Below are 16,700 nucleotides of genomic sequence, written 5' to 3' on the forward strand. Positions count from 1 at the left end.
CCAATATCCAACTTTCGCCAATTGAGGCTAAAATGACCTACGTACCTCCAAATCAATATCCAGATACACTCCCAAGACCAAAATTATCCTACGGAGCTATTAGAATCATAGACACTTCATTTCGGAGTCGTCTTCACACAATTCAAATTACGGTAAATTCTTAGAACTTAAACTCCCAATATAGGGACTATGTGACTCCGAAACCAAAATCCAAACCTCCCAGCGAGTCACATAACCACAAAATGAGGTATATGGAGCAAACATTAGGGGTTCGAGACTAATACTCTCAAAATAATCGGCCGGGTCATTACATTGACTTACGAGGAGGAGCCGATGGCAATTGTCAATAGTCAAGTAAGAAAGTTATGGTCAAAAGAAATTGTATTTGTGAATGTCTTGCGGAGAACTCATACCCTCGAAGAATCTGTTTCGAAAGTGAAAAATGGTATACGAGTCTAGTAGCCTCACTTGTTTCAGTCTACTAATAAACACTTAGTTTATATTCTGATACCGAATTTCATATGGTTGAGAGAATGTAATACCCGTGGACATAATGGTCATTTAATAAAATAAAAAAAATAAAAAAGGAAGAGCAATGAATGGGTCGTTGCCCATTAGACGGAGAAAGGCATGAACTAGGGTAGTGGAGAACTTTGTCTCCAAATATGAGGAATCTGAAAGAAGGAAAATTGAGAAGAAGCCAAAAAGCCTCTGCAAAAGAAATATTTACCATCATATTCAGAAAGGATTTCAAGGAAATTAGAAGGGAATGGGGTCCTTCTGGCAACAAGTTTTACAAAGGAACAGGAAGAGGAATTCAACCTCGATTCAGTGTAGATTTACACGGAACAAAAACTCATGCAGTAAAAAGAAAGAGGTAACAATGTATTCTTAGTTTTACTTAACTAGTAATATTATATATATGATTATTGACTTGAATTAAATTGTGATACTAGGATTAATGTTGGTGTTTAATTATAATGGGTATACTTAAATATATATTATTATATTATGATAAGATTAATTAATTGACGGACGTTCCATGAACTGGGAAAGAAAGAATTATAGAGAAGTGTTTGATAAGGTCATGGGTAGCCTTACTAAGGTTATTGCAAATGGAACCGAGGAAGTTGATAGAATAAAACCCGATTATCTTGGTATTTCACGAAGTTGATACTTAGACTCGCCTTTGTGATATTATAGATTGATCGAAGAAGTTGTATGGGTTAGTCGAGTTGGCACGTTTGGTATTTCGACACGTGTACTGTGAGTAGTAATTTTATCGCAATTTGTATTTTCATAACTTGTATGATTTACACATGATTATAATATGAACATGTTACCAACTGTTTTGAATTTGCACATGGGACAAGTCTTTTACTTAATATGATACTGCTATATTTATTTGAGATTATTATAGTTATTTTGAATGTTCTCATTGTTACTGAACATTTTTTACCGTTACTTGAGATAAAATTTACTTTTATCGAAATGAAATTACATGATATGATAAGAACTGAAATTCCCTATATTATTTTAAAGTATTTTCGTACAAGTATCTACGAATTATAGAGACAAGTATAAATGAGAGTAGACTTTGAAGGATCCCGCAACTAACAGCGGGTTCGTTAGACCTGGTGCACCTTCTAATTAATGATTACAGTTATAGCCCTTGCTAGTGGGAAGGTAGAACTAGCATACTGTTACTGATTTTCCTCAAGTAGGGACTACCGTTATATTTGACTTCTTGCAAAGTGGTCTACAGTTATACCGATTATATGATCCATTCATTAAAACCTCCCAAACATGAATATTTGGTATGACATAGTATTGTCGTGTTTATAATCGAATTGTTAATTGATATTTTTCCATGAAACACATGACGAGACTGAATTTGTTTACTATTTGCTGAAAGGGCATTTTTATGTTATTTTCTTATTATTAGACTAGCATATTTTCTGACTTGTCCTTATTAAAAATTATTATGGTTAAATACTATTACTCACTGAGCTAGCGAATCACTCCCCGTTATATTTTTTTTATACAGAGATAACAGTTTAATCCTGCGAGTATTTTGTTAGCTAGAGCATATTAGTTGGCAAATTCTGGTGAGCCCCGTATCGCTTCGCGTGGGAAAAGAGTTTATTTAATGGTTATTGTCCTTTTTATTAAAACTTTTAGAGTCGATCCATAGTCATTTTATTAGTGTCATGAGTATTAGTTTATCGTTTTCGACTTGTTGACTAGACCGGACTTTCTTATCGTATTTTGGAGATATATTTAGCATCACTGTCTTACAAGTGGTTGATTAATATTGGTAAAGAACTGATTGAATAATCGATGAAGACTATGAATTGTTTTGTTGGATATTGATTGATTTTGTTGTTGTTTTCTGAGACAAGTATTTTTTGGATAGTCCTAAAATTGGAAAAACTCTATCCATTTTTTTTATAAAATACCGATGAGGCTTACTTGGGGGAACTTGTTCCTAAGCGCTAGTCATGATCCTAAATTGGGTCGTGACAAAGTTGGTATCAGAGCTTTAGGTTATTCATGTAACTAATGAAGCATACATCGGTAGTAGAATCTCAATTATGTTACTGTAGCCTGCCATTCCTATAATCGTGATTCTACGAGGGCGTGATAGGATGTGTCTTGTCTTTCTTTCTTGTTCCATCTTACGTGTGTGACGACTAGAGTCAAATAGATGAACCTAACATTGTTTACCTTGTTACCATATGGTTCGAGCTTGATTATCGGATATCAGTAAAGGCTAGAGGTTCAGGGACATGAAATGTTGCCTTTAATAGTCGTCTCTCATAGCTAAGGAGAAGAGAAAAAGCCAATAGACATGGCCAAGGAAGGTCTGTGCCACCACAATAGAGTGTCATACTGCCACAAGACGTGTAATAGAATCCACTCCTAAAGTAAGTACTAGTCCACTACCATAACTAGGAGATTGTTATCATTGAGGTACTTACCTCTATGTAGAGGAAAACTTGCGAGTGTGATAGACATAATAGATAGACATGAGAAGAGTGAGCAATATAATAGGACTCTAGAGGCCTCATGTACCTAGAAGATTGTGGAGAACAAATGACTATCCTTAATAGATTTCCAAAAAAAGAAAACTATCAAACTCCTAAGTTTACCATTTTATTAGTTTGGAGAACTCATATGCTCTTCATGAAATACTAAGGCATTATGAACTCTAGGATATTGTCACGACCCAAAATCCCAACCTGTCGTGATGGCACCTATCTCGATACTAGGCAAGACTCTTCTGGTGAGATAAACCTCCATGACGACGAGGACACTACCTCCACATTTTTCCAAACTCCCCACACTCAAAACAACTCCTTGGTGCTGGTGGCGGGAAATGAAGGGAGCCCCGAGCACCGGGATAACTGGTAGAAGAACCAGGCATGGATGAGCCCTGAACTGGTGGAGCACGGGACGAACTCTGGGCTGGAAGGGCATCGAGTGATGAGTGGCCCAGATGGGAACTGTGAGAATTATGGGCAGATGATGCACCAAGGTGAAATGGCCGAGCTGACTGAGGCTGTCTGAAATGACAACCTCTACCATGCTGGAACTGACCCCCCAAAAGGAGCATCGCTGAATCCACCTTGACCACGACGACTCTTGGCCTCCCTCACAACCCTCTCCTGACTGTAAACCATCTTAATCTGTTGAGCAATGTTGACAACCTCATTAAAGGTAGCACCAGACACCCTCTCTCTGGTCATAAGCAACTGAAGCTGAAAATCGAGGCCATCTATAAACCTCCTGATCCTCTCTCGGTCTGTGGGAACCAACTAGATCGCATGACGGGCCAACTCAGAGAACCGCCACCCTAACAAAGCTGCTCAAACTGTCTGCGCAACTCCTCTCTACAGGGCTGAGGCACGAACTTCTCCAAAAAGACCACGGAGAAAGGCCGGTACACGCTGTCAGAATCTGAGGTAGGGCCTCCTGAAGGCCTGGAATCACAATAGGCACAGGTGGTGCCTGAGCTGGTGCATCAACAATAGGAACCTGGTCCTGATCTAGGACAACTGGTGGATCTGGAGGTACTGCCCCAACTACTGTACGGGCTGCACCTCTGCCCCGACCATGGCCTCTACCGCGGCCTCGGCCTCTCGCGGCCCTGGCTGGTGGTACTGGTGGTTGGCCCTCCTGATCGGCAGTATGAGTCCTCACCATCTGTGAGAGAATAAAACAATAGATGTTTAGTTACTAGAATCAACAACTTCACACGATAAGAATTCAAGAATGTGGAGTTTCCTAAGGGTTCTGCAGCCTCTCGAAGATAAGTGCAGACGTCTCCGTACCGATCCGCAAGACTCTACTAAACCTGCTATGACTCGTGATACCTATGTAACCTAGGCTCTGATACCAATCTGTCATGACCCAAACTAACCCTGTCGTGATGGCGCGCCGACTCATTTCTAAAACAACCGATATTTTCATTTCAAAGAAAATTTCAAGGCTATTTAACATAAAAACCTTCGTAAGAGAGTTGAAATCAAAACAAAAGTGCAGAAAAGAAAAGCCCGACATTGGGGTGTCACTAGCCATGAGCATCTACTACAATTTGTCTGACAATATCGAGACTAACATAGTCTGAAAAATAGCTAAATACAACTAAAGGGAGATAAGAGAGAGAAGAGCACGGTTGCGATCACCAGGCAGCTACCTTGCTATCCCCGAGAAAATCTACAACCGGAATAGTCAACAGCCGCTACCATATCCAGCTACAACTGGATCTGCACACAAGGTGCAGGGAGGAATGTGAGTACGCCAACTAAGTAAGTAACAACAATAAATAAAGACTGAGCAGTAGTGACGAGCAATAAAGCATATATGGTTCATATCATGAAATCTCGGTAAAATACAACATGCTTTTTTTATAAAATCAGGCTTGGAATCAAATCATCTTGTTTAAACCCAGTTCCAGAAAAAAAAATCACTTAAAGATATTTTTGAACAATTTTTCAAACAAAGGCTCAATGCAAAGGTGAGCAAAAATGATGAAATCATAATCAGCCCCTTGGGCAACATCACTCGTATACAGCCCCTCGGGCAAAACTCACAATCACTCATACCTCTCGGGCATACCTCACAATCACTCATGCCTCTCAGTCACTCGGCACTCGTACTCCGCGATCACTGGGGGGTGTGTACAGACTCCGGAGGGGTTCCTTCAGCCTAAGCGCTATATCAAGCCAAATCATGGCATAAATCAATCAGGACCTCGGCCTATATCAAACATGTTGCGGTATGATGCCCGATCCCATAAATATCCTAACAAATCAGGCCCTCGACCTCATTCAGTCATAAACCTCTCAAGCCACTCGGGCTCTCAGTAAAAACAGGTTACTCATCCCAAAACAACATTTTATATGCATCAAAACAGAGTAATAAAATTGAGTTATGCAGTAACCAGGTATAACCATGACTGATTATAGATTTTAAATCAAAAACATTGAGAGGATAGTAAGAAAAAGGCCCCTAAGGGTCCAAACAACAATGGCACAAGGCCCAAACATAGCATTCCACCCAATTTACAGAAACTCATTTCTAAAATTCATAAGTATCATATAGTTTCAACAAAATATGAAACTTTACAGTTGCTACGGGACAGACCAAGTCACAATCCCCCAACAGTGAATGCCCACATGCCTGTCACCTAGCATGTGCGTCACCTCAAAATAGTAGAATGATACAAAATCCGGGGTTTCATACTCTCAGGACTAGATATACAATCGTTACTTACCTCAATTCGGTCAAATCTCTATCCCGCGATGCTCTTTCCTCTCGAATCGGCCTCCAAATGCTTCGAATCTATTCACAATCAGTAAAATACCATCAATATATGCTAATGGAATGAATTCCACAAGAAAAACTATCAAATTAGCCCAAAATCCTGAAATCGGCTCAAATCCGGCTCCCGGGACCATATCTCGAAATCCAATAAAATTTACAAAACTAGAAAGTCCATTCACTCACGAGTCCATACATACAAAATTTATCAAAATCTGACATCATTTGGTCCTTCAAATCCTTAAATTACTCTCCAAAATCCCAAGCCCTAACCCCTCATTTTCACCCCTAATTTCCTCTAATTAAATGATAATACAACGGAAAATCACCATAGATAGAAGTATTAGAGCTCAAGCAACCTACCTCACTGAAATACCTTGAATCACCCTTCAAAAAACACTCCAAAAGCTCCAAAACCGACTTACAAATGGTGGAAATGAACCAAAATTCGCGAAGTGTTCTATTTATGGTTTCTACCTAGGCCTTTCGCACCTGTGGACAAATTCTCACTTCTGCGCCACTGTACCTGCGGAAAATCCATCGTACCTGTGCAATTCACTTAAACCCTCAGCCTTTGCACTTGTGCCCAGACCTCGCACATGCGGGCTCGCAGGTGCGGTCAATCCTTTGCACCTTCTCTCCAGCCTTGGCCTCCCATTTTCCGGATCTGCGCTCCTAGTCTCGCACCTGCGGGCTCGCAGATGCGATAGACTTCTCGCACCTGTGCATCCTGCCTAGCCCAACACTGCCCGCACCTGCGAACTTTTCAAGCGCACCTGCGACCTCGCACCTACGGTTCTCCCCTCCGCAGGTGCAGAAATATTAGTAGCAGCAGCTTCAGCTGCATTTTCCAACTTCAAACAATCCGTTAACCACCCGAAATCACCCCGAGGCCCTCGGGACCTCAACCAAAAATACCAACAAGTCATATATCAACATACAAACTTAGTCGAACCTTCGAATCACTCAAAATAACGTCAAATCACCAAATTACCCTCGGATTCAAGCTTAAGAACTTTCTAAACTTCCAAATTCGACAACCGATGCCAAAACCAACCAAACCACGTCCGAATGACTTTAAATTTTGTACACACGTCACAAATGACACTACGAAGCTACTCCAACTTCCGAAATTCCATTCCGAACCCGATATCAAATTTTCAACTACCGGCCAAAATCGCCAAATTTCCAACTTTCACCAATTCAATCCTAATTCTACTACGGACCTCCAAATCACATTCCTGACGCACTCTGAAGTCCAAAATTACCTAACGGAGCTAACAGAACCATAAAAATTCAAATCCGAGATCGTTTACACATAGGTCAACATCCGGTTGACTTTTCCAACTTAAGCTTCTACTTTAGAGACTAAGTGTCGCACTCCACTCTGAAACTACTCCGGACTCGAACCAACCAACCTGATACAATACAATACAGCTAAATAACACATAAAGAAGTAGAAATGGGAGAAACGGGGCTATAACTCTCGAAACGACCGGTCGGATCGTTACACTCTCCTAGCTAAGGATAAGAGAAAAGCTTTGGTCCTTATAGCTAAGACAATATATAGCTTTGTCTTATGATTTCAAATTTCACAGTTTCTATTCGTGATTAACAGCACATGTTTCCCTTTTTCTTTTTTCTTTCTTTTCCATTTGGTCCTTTAACTCAAGAGAGAATGTACATTCATTTTGGTACTTTCCCAATTTGCCAAGTGGTATGCCACAGTTTCTATTCATTTCGGTAGTTTCTTTCTATTTTTCTGAAGAATAACCTTTGCATCCTTTTTTCAGGTTTTGGAAACTATAATTTACAAGTCAAGATGCAGCTTTTGTAGATATATATACAAGATGACTATCATTTTGCGATGATGTATTAATTCAAAAATTATTATTATATTTCTAATCTAGGAATGTTAATTAGGTGTTTTTGCTATGGGTTTTTGTAAAAGATATTGTGACTTACATAATGACTATATATGTTCATCTTTCCATTAAAAAGAAGTTACTCAATTTTTGTAATAGAAAGATTTATCTTGATATTACTTTTGTGATCATGGTTGTTAGAGAATTATTGATTAAAATTGAGATTTATTAAAGTAAACCTTTAGGGACCAGCTGTAATGTCTTTATGGACCAGACTAATTATCCTTAAAACATTCATTTGAAGAATTTATAATAGAAACTAGTATATAATTAGGGACCAGAAAAGTAGTCCCCAAAAAGTTTTAGGGACCACAAAAATCTGGTAGCTAAATCAATTAAGAACCAGATACTGAATGATTAAGGTATTATTTTTCTTTTATCGGAGACCAGAAATCTGGTCCTTAAAAATAGTTTAGCGAATGGCTCAATGTTGGTCGCTGAAACCCTATAAGGACCAATACATACGACCGTCGCTATAGACCTTTAGCGGCGAAGGCTACAATGACGGATTGCGACCAGGTGAAGCTTGTCGCTGTTGCTCTTTAAGGACCAGATTCCGATTTCTAGGGACAATTTTTCTAATTGCTAATAGCCGTTTTTCCTGTAGTGGGTGCGAGGGGGCATTTCTCTAGCTGATTTCGCAGAAGCGGACGTCAAGTCGCAAAAGCGTCTCATTTATCGCGGATGCGATATGATTGGGCATAAGCTATAAAAATCGAGGGCTTGATTATTTTATTCATATTTGGAGTTATGTAGCTCGGATTAAGATGATATTTGAAGCAATTTTTACCATATGGATTGGGATAAATATTGTCTACTCGATTTTGATTATATTTCATGAATCTATCCTCGTTTTTGGCAGTTGATTGATGATTTCAAGAGAGAAATTGGGATTTTTGTCTAAAATGTTATAAAGTGAATTTTCGCGTTTTGAGCATCGATTCGGAGTCGGATTTGAGTGAAACTAGTATGGTTGGACTCATAATTAAATGGGTTGTCGGATTTTGTGAGTTTTGCTGGGTTTCGAGGTGCGGACCCAGATTTGACTTTTTGGTTGACTTTGGTCTTTTGATTAAATATTCGACTTTATCATTTGGAATTGTTTCCTTAGGTATTATTTGATGTGTTTAAGTTTCTTTTGGCAAGTTTTGAGCCTTTCGGAGGTCGGTACGCACGGGATGGTGTTTTCAGAGTATTGTTTGGCTTGCTCGGTATTAGATTCGGCTTGTTCAAGGTAAGTAACACTTCTAAACTTGGTGCTCAGGGTATGAACCCCTGAATATACGTGTTATGTGTTTGGTGTTAAGGTGACATGCGTGTGGGTGTGTACCGTGTGAATTATGACTCGGATGATTCTGTGGTACCGTGTAATATTCTATCTTGTTTTATCCATGAAATTCCCACGTGCTAGAATAATTGAGATGTAATCCTTTTTAGAAATCATATTTAGGCTATGTACTTATTCTGTTGGGACCCACTGAGGTCATTTTTGCTGTTGAGTTATTTGTTTAAATTGTAATTACATACTCAGTCATATTCATTCAATTGCATATCATATCTGAGTCTATGTTATCATCGTTATCACATCATGTTATCATTGTTTGGGCTGATTCGTATGAGTTTTGTGAGCCCGAGAGACTTGAGAGATTGATGACTGAGCTGAGGCTAAGGGCTGAATTGTGAGTAATATTAATGGGATCGGGCTGAACACCGCAACAAGTGTTATTGATTCATGATGGAATCGAGTTGCACGCCACAACGGGTATTAGTGATTTATATATGGATCGGGTTGCACGCCGCAACAGGCCTTATGGCTATATATGGATCGGGTTGCACGCCACAACAGGCCTTATGGCTATATGTAGATTGGCTGCACGCTGCAGCAGGCCTTATAGGATTTATTACTATTGATGGGATCGGGTTGTGTGTCGTTACAAGCACCGTACAATGCTGAGTGACTGGGTGTGGTGAGGGATTGAGCATGATGTGTGGGAGTGTGAGACAATGAGATTGAGTACTCTGAGAGTGTGAGTACATAATTTCATCACTGTGATGCATTGCATTGACATGTATACTTGACATATAGGCATAGAGATGCATTTTCTCATGCTACACGATATTGTGACATTCATGACTTCACATGCACATTGACATGTAGGCATAGAGATGTACTTTCCTCATGTAATCTAAGATTGAAATATTTTATCTGTTGTTAAAAGTTTTTGGGAAAAATCACAGTTTTCTGATATACTCACATTTTAGTGAATTCGGGGAAAGATTTGGTTTTACTTTCATACTTGAGAAGCATGCCTATATTTCTATAACTATGGACGAGCTGAGCATCATATCTTTGAGTTGTTTCTTGTACTACTTTTATTATATTGTTATGAGTTGTTGTTGGCCATTTGTATTAGACTCTGACCATTTGTCCAAGCTTGCCAGTGCTTTCAACCTAAAGTTAGGTTTATTACTTATTGAGTATATGGGGTCGGTTGTACTCATACTATACTTCTGCACCTTACGTGCAGATTTTGGATGCCGCTTGTTACTGTGTATGGCGGGAGCTGGCATTGAAGATGTACCTGTGTTCCGGTCATAGCTGCCTCTTATTCTTGGTAGCTTTAGAATTATTAATATGTTCATGTATATTTCAAAAAGATGATGTATTTATTTCATACCAGCTTTGTAAACTCTAAATTTTAGAAGCTAATGATTTGTACTGCCAATCCTTGGGATTTTGTATAAAAGCTCAGTTATTTCATCATTTATTTTCTGAGTTAAATCACATTTGAATAGGATTATTGATATTTGTCTTACATAGCGGGCTGGGTTAGGTGTCATCACGACTAGTTCGATTTTGGGTCGTGACAAAAAAGGTCCACAATTATACCGATTACATGATCCATTCATTAAAATCTCCCAAACATAAATATTTGGTATGGCACAACATTTTTATGATATTTTCTGATTATTATACTGGCATGTTTTCTGACTTGTCCCTGTTAAAAATTATTGTGGTTAAGTGTTATTACTCACTGAACTAGCGACTCACTCCCCGTTATATGTTTTCCAAAGACAGTAGTATAATCATGCATGGATTTTGTTAGTTAGAGCGTACAATTTGGCAAATTCTGGTGAGCCCCGCATTGCTTCGCGTGGGCAAAGAGTTTATTTAATTATTATTGTCCTTTTCTTTACTTTGGGCCACTTGCTCCTAAGCGCCTGTCATGATCCTAAATTGGACTGTGACATATAATTACCTTACTTGATTTATGATTTATTGGCTATTGGATTACTTTTGTCTTGTTGATGTCATGATCAGACTTACGAATGTTAAATAAGCTTGTTGAACTGTTATAAAAAGTTGAAATACATGATTAGATATAGCCATCTCTTATTCATTTAACTATTCATCCGTATTTTATTATTATATTCTAGTGCGTCTTTATTATATCATTTCATATGCATATGCATGAGTTGGAGAGTTCGATATTGAAAAATGTTTGAGAATTATGGCATTGGGATATCGTAAGCGGATATTGTTTATAGATTATTGATGGTAGTATGATAGGATATGATTGCACGCGACAACAATATTATGATTGGATCGGATTGCATGCCACAACGTGCTTAGATATGGATTTGTCCCTCCAAAGTCAAGTGATTACCCATATTACTTTGGGTCCTGTGAGCGCAGACACTTAGATTGGTTCTCGATTTAGACACTTGGCCAATGTCAGGCATATGGGTTTGTGCTTGAGGTATTGGGAGTGGATCATGAGCATGCATTTGCATCATTGACTCATGCAGTAGCTTCTATATGATTGTTGATTGACTTATATCATGATTATGAAAATAATTGAGATAACTGATATTATGTTCCATTTCCTCGTTTGAAAAGAATGTCTAAATTCTAGATTTACTATGCTTCTACTTCTGGACATGTTTGATGATATCATGCCTTATTCCATGTTCCAATTATGTTTTTACTTGCTTATGGACTATTAGTAAGTGTCAGTATCGATTCCTCATCACTACTTCTTTGAGGCTAGAGTTGATACTTATTGAGTACCATAATTTTATACTCATAATATACTTCTACACATTTTTGTATAGATCCTGCAGCAGGTATTAGTGGTATCCATCCAGTTATTTAGGAGCTTGCATTGGAGAATTCGTGGTGAGTTTCCCTATTTATTCGATCCCTAGCATATGGAGTCCCCCTCCCTTGTTTGTACATTTTAGTCTATTTATTCCATTCAGACATATGCTATTGTTTAGTAGAGACATTCTACTCTTGTTAGATGCTCGTGAAGATATGACACCGAATTTTGGGAGATTGTGAGATAGTTGTAATCATGTTTAGACCCTCTCTCTGACTTATGAAGTCATGATGTTGGCTTGAAACTTATTACACTTTCTTATTTATAACATAACTTTGTAAATGACATAATAATTAGATTCTATTATTGTATTTAAGGGTTGGCTTGCCTAGAAAGCATGTTAGGTTCCATCACGACCATTGGTAGGTGTAATAACCCGGAAGGTTTAAATGCGGTTTTCAAAGTAAGTGAACTTTAAAATGGCTGGAGACCATAGTCAATATTTTTGGTAAACGGCTTCAGATTGGTATTTTGATGATTCTGGTAGGTTCGTATGATAATTTTGGACTTAATACACATGTTTGGTTGAGGTCCCGACGTCACGACCAAAAATTAATAATGGTATAACTCAAGTGAAAGGTCATCAATAAAAATAAATAGATTAGCTTAATTTCCATACAACCTCACAAGGATTGGTAGTACAAGTCATGAGCCACTATGATTTGGATTATAAAATTGGTACAAAGATAAAAACAACATCTGTTTGGAATATACATGAACAGAAGCGCAAATCCTAAACTACCAAGAACAAGTGATAGCTATATCCGGAACGCAAGTACATCTTTAATACTCGCCTCTGTTATCCACATCAACCCAATTCCAAGATCTGCATATAAGAATTCCAAGATCTACATATAAGGTGCAGAAGCGTAGTATGAGTACATCTGAGTCCATGTTCTCATTAAGTATCTTGAGTTACCTCGGTGAAGTAGTCCGAAGAAGGACAACTAGAAGGGATTTAAACTAACCAGTTTCTGGATTTTGAGTTTATTTTCTTCACTTCTTGAGTTCTTGGAGCACAAGTAAGGCGATTTTGGACTAGATAAACACTAAAATCATATAGGTAACTAATTTTATCTTCTTATTTTAATTATATTTTGTTCTTTCAAGAATTATTATACCTAAGTCAAGTATTTGAACAGAAGAAATTGGGGGTTGTGAATTAAACTTAAGAGAATGAATTTTGGGGTTTTGAACATGAAATTGAAGTTGGATTTGAAAAATAATTATACATTTGGATTCAATAGGTTATAGGTCATCGAAATATTGTATTAGTTTTGGATTTTGGGCACGTTGTCCCGAGTTAAACTTCGATCCAAACTTCAAAGAAAAAATTACAAGGTCTCAAAACCAAAATATTAGTCCGAATCATACTTAAATTTTCTGGATCCCAACCGAAATTTTCACACAAGTTCCAATTAACTAAACGAATCTATACAGGGTCTCAAAACTAAAATACTAGTCTGATAACACCGTCGTCAACTCCCGGTCAAATCTATGAACTCTCAAATTCTTTGAATTTCCAACTTTTGACAAAAAGAGCCAAATCCTTCTAGGAATATCCAAATTCAAATCCGAGTATATGTCCATGTCCAAAATTACCATACCAACCTATTGGGAGTATCAAATTAATAATCCGAGATCATTTTCTCAAAAGTCAAACTGTCACGCCCCAAAACCGAGAAGCGCGACCGGCGCTCAACCAAGTGAACCCGACCGAGCAGGCCTATTAGATTTTATTCTACCCAAACTTATCTACGAATAGAGATAATACATATTTTCATTAATTAGACGAAAATGTGTTCATGTCTACAATACCAATTCATTTTCAATAGTTTCATCATTTTTAAAGTCTCAAATGGACAAGTAATACAACCACAACATAACATAGTTTGTCTTTCCCCAGGACCAATACACAACCCACACTACGTCTACGGAGCCTCTATAGATAAATAAGAGTACAATGATAATGCCGGCAACAAGGCCCCGGCTATACCTCAAACCAAATACACAAAGTACAAAAGATATATGACCCCGGGATGAAGTGGGGCTCACCAAGTCAGCTGGGAAGAAGGTGTACTGCTATCACTGATCAATATTTCCTGTTGTGGAACCACCTGCATCCATTTAAAGATGCAGCGCCTCCGGCAAAAGGGACGTTAGTACCGTCGAATAGCACTAGTATGTATAACTAAACACCATCTCAATAGAATGACAAAAAATAGAAACAAGATTATCATAATATATATGAAAGCCTTAATCAATATCAAACCTCAATTTAGGATCAAGACAGTGTTCAAATTAATTTCCATATCTCACATTGAGAGATTTTTAGTATCCATAAACCATTGCCCACAATACCATTATTCACAATACCATTATTCACAAAAACAGTACCACCGTACTCTTCGCACGGAGTCTGATCATGACCCGATCGGCTAGGCCATCTCATTAGAGACATCAACCATAATTTCTCTCAATATCAATACCACCATCTTTAACACGGAGTCCGATCACGACCCGATCGGCTAGGCTATCCATTAGGGACATCGACCACAATCAAAATTATAATTATAATTCCAGTACAATCACCACCATATGTGCAGCATGGTGTCCGATCACGACCCAACCAGCTAGGCTGTCTTATTTGAGACATCAACCTTTTTATATCAATCATCGCATTTCATATTACTTTCACATCTTTTCATTTCATTGGCACTAATGGCCATAATTATAAGATCATTCTTGGAACGTTGGCATATTCAGTATTTCATGCTCACCTTATCGATTTCAAATATCATTATCATCATCAACAACAAATACAATTCAAATCAAGGTGTGTAGTACACATGTGAGCAACTTAGAGTCTAAGGCACATAGAGATATTTCACAAAATTTGGCATAATAGCCTTCATTTGAACTTGACTTAAAGTCGAAACATTATTAATGCACATCCCATATTTTAACACATCCTCAATTAGTAACATAACGTGAATAAAGCATTTGGGATACTTGTTGAACATATATCTTTCAACCCAATCTTACTCGGAATAGCCAGTTTCATAATGAATCACTCGGGACTTACATAATTTACATGGATATCATGGGATTCAATTCTAAGAGAAAAGCTTAGCCAACATACCTCACTTGAGCTTTTTATCAAACACTAGGTGTGCATAAGAATTCAATATCCTTTTTATGAAGGATTCCATCCTCCCACAACCCAATCTTTACCATTTTTAGCTCAACAATCTTCCTACACCCTTTGATAACACATGCATGTAAAATAAACAACTCTCATGCCGAAAAATTATCTTGCTAGTTACCCATTTTTAAATGATTTCGAAACTAGGATTTAGGGTGTAGAATCTTATCTCTAGGATGAAGACCTAGTGAGCTTCCCTTCTTAATCTTCCAAAACTTGAGCAAGAATTGAAGAACAAATATTGAAGAACACCATCTAACTCTAGGGCACTCTCTCTCTCTCTCTCTCTCTCTCTCTCTCTCTCTCTCTCTCTCTCTCTCTCTCTCTCTCTCTCTCAAATGCCAGATTATAGCTCAAAAATGACCCAAAGAGTGTATTTAACGAAATAGGGTCGGGTTTTTAAAACCCAAAAATAAGCTCCGGAACAGGTTCTGCGGTCGCATATGCGACTGTATAGTGGATATGCGGACCGCATACCGGTCGCATAATTACAGACCAAACGACCAAAAATAACTGTCTGTGTATATGGTCACTATGCGGTCCGCATAACTGTTATGCGATTGCATAATGCACAGCATAACAGTTATGCGGTCGCATAGTCGACCGCATAATTGCCCCCAGACTGGCCCTTCTCCTGCTCACTTATGCGGCCATTATGCGGCCCGCAGAGTGATTATGCGGTCGCATAATGGACCGTATAATTACCTTTTTTCAGTCAAAAATTTTTCTTTACTTTCATGTGCATTGTTCAATCCAAAAAGGTCTGAGACGCGGCTCGCAAGCTCGTCGCGAAGAATTTCTATAATCCTTGACATGTAAGCCTAGTCCGGCACCATGAAACATTATTTTCCTGGCATATTTTACCGGGCTTTATACTTAAGTACTTCAAAATTTTCCGGGGTGTTACATTCTCCCCGCTTAGGATCATTCGTCCTCGAATGAGGGTAAATATCCGTCATTAGCATCTTACGCAACTCAGTTTGTTTCATACCATATTGGAGCAGCCCCATATTTGACTAACTCCCAAAATTTCCAAAGATTTCGCCAGAGTTGCCCTTGTAACTAGGCCTATCCACCTGTCAGAGAGCCCCAGAAACACATCCTAACAACATATATGTATTCCAACGACGTAACATAATACAAAACAACACCAAATATGATCTCATAAGCAATATATATATATATATATATATATATATATATATATATCCAGAAAGGAACACATTTAATGCCAATTGTTCACATGATATAAAATTCATAAAAAGTAAGTCTTATAAAAAAGAATTTCCTAGATCACAACTTTAAATACATGGTCATTCAAACAAATAAGGACACTTTTTCTTCATTTCTTCCTCGGCCTCCCAAGTAGCCAGTTCAACCTGTTGGTTTCGCCACAACACTTTCACGGAGGCAATTTCTTTATTTCTTAATTTTCGGACTTGCCGATCAATAATAGAAATCAGAATCTCTTCGTAAGTCAATTTCTCATTTACCTCAATGGTCTCAACCGGAACAATGAGTGTCGAATCTCCAACTACTTTCTTCAACATAGACACATGAAACACCGGGTGTACTAATGAC

At 38.2% G+C, this 16,700-nt stretch overlaps 1 long non-coding RNA gene across 3 annotated transcripts; it reads left to right on the forward strand.

Moving 5' to 3' along the window:
• Positions 1–636: 636 nt before the first annotated feature.
• Positions 637–10,515, forward strand: LOC138896636 (uncharacterized). Of its 3 annotated transcripts, none has more exons than XR_011410010.1 (3): positions 637–877; positions 8,898–8,985; positions 10,280–10,515. It is a non-coding gene; the product is annotated as an uncharacterized lncRNA (long non-coding RNA). The 3 variants fall into 3 exon arrangements; XR_011410009.1 differs by lacking the exon at positions 637–877 and adding an exon at positions 8,148–8,779; XR_011410008.1 differs by lacking the exon at positions 637–877 and having other exon boundaries at positions 8,148–8,985.
• Positions 10,516–16,700: the final 6,185 nt, after the last annotated feature.

This window comes from Nicotiana tomentosiformis, chromosome 8 (assembly GCF_000390325.3).
Source record: "Nicotiana tomentosiformis chromosome 8, ASM39032v3, whole genome shotgun sequence".
NCBI lineage: Eukaryota > Viridiplantae > Streptophyta > Magnoliopsida > Solanales > Solanaceae > Nicotiana > Nicotiana tomentosiformis.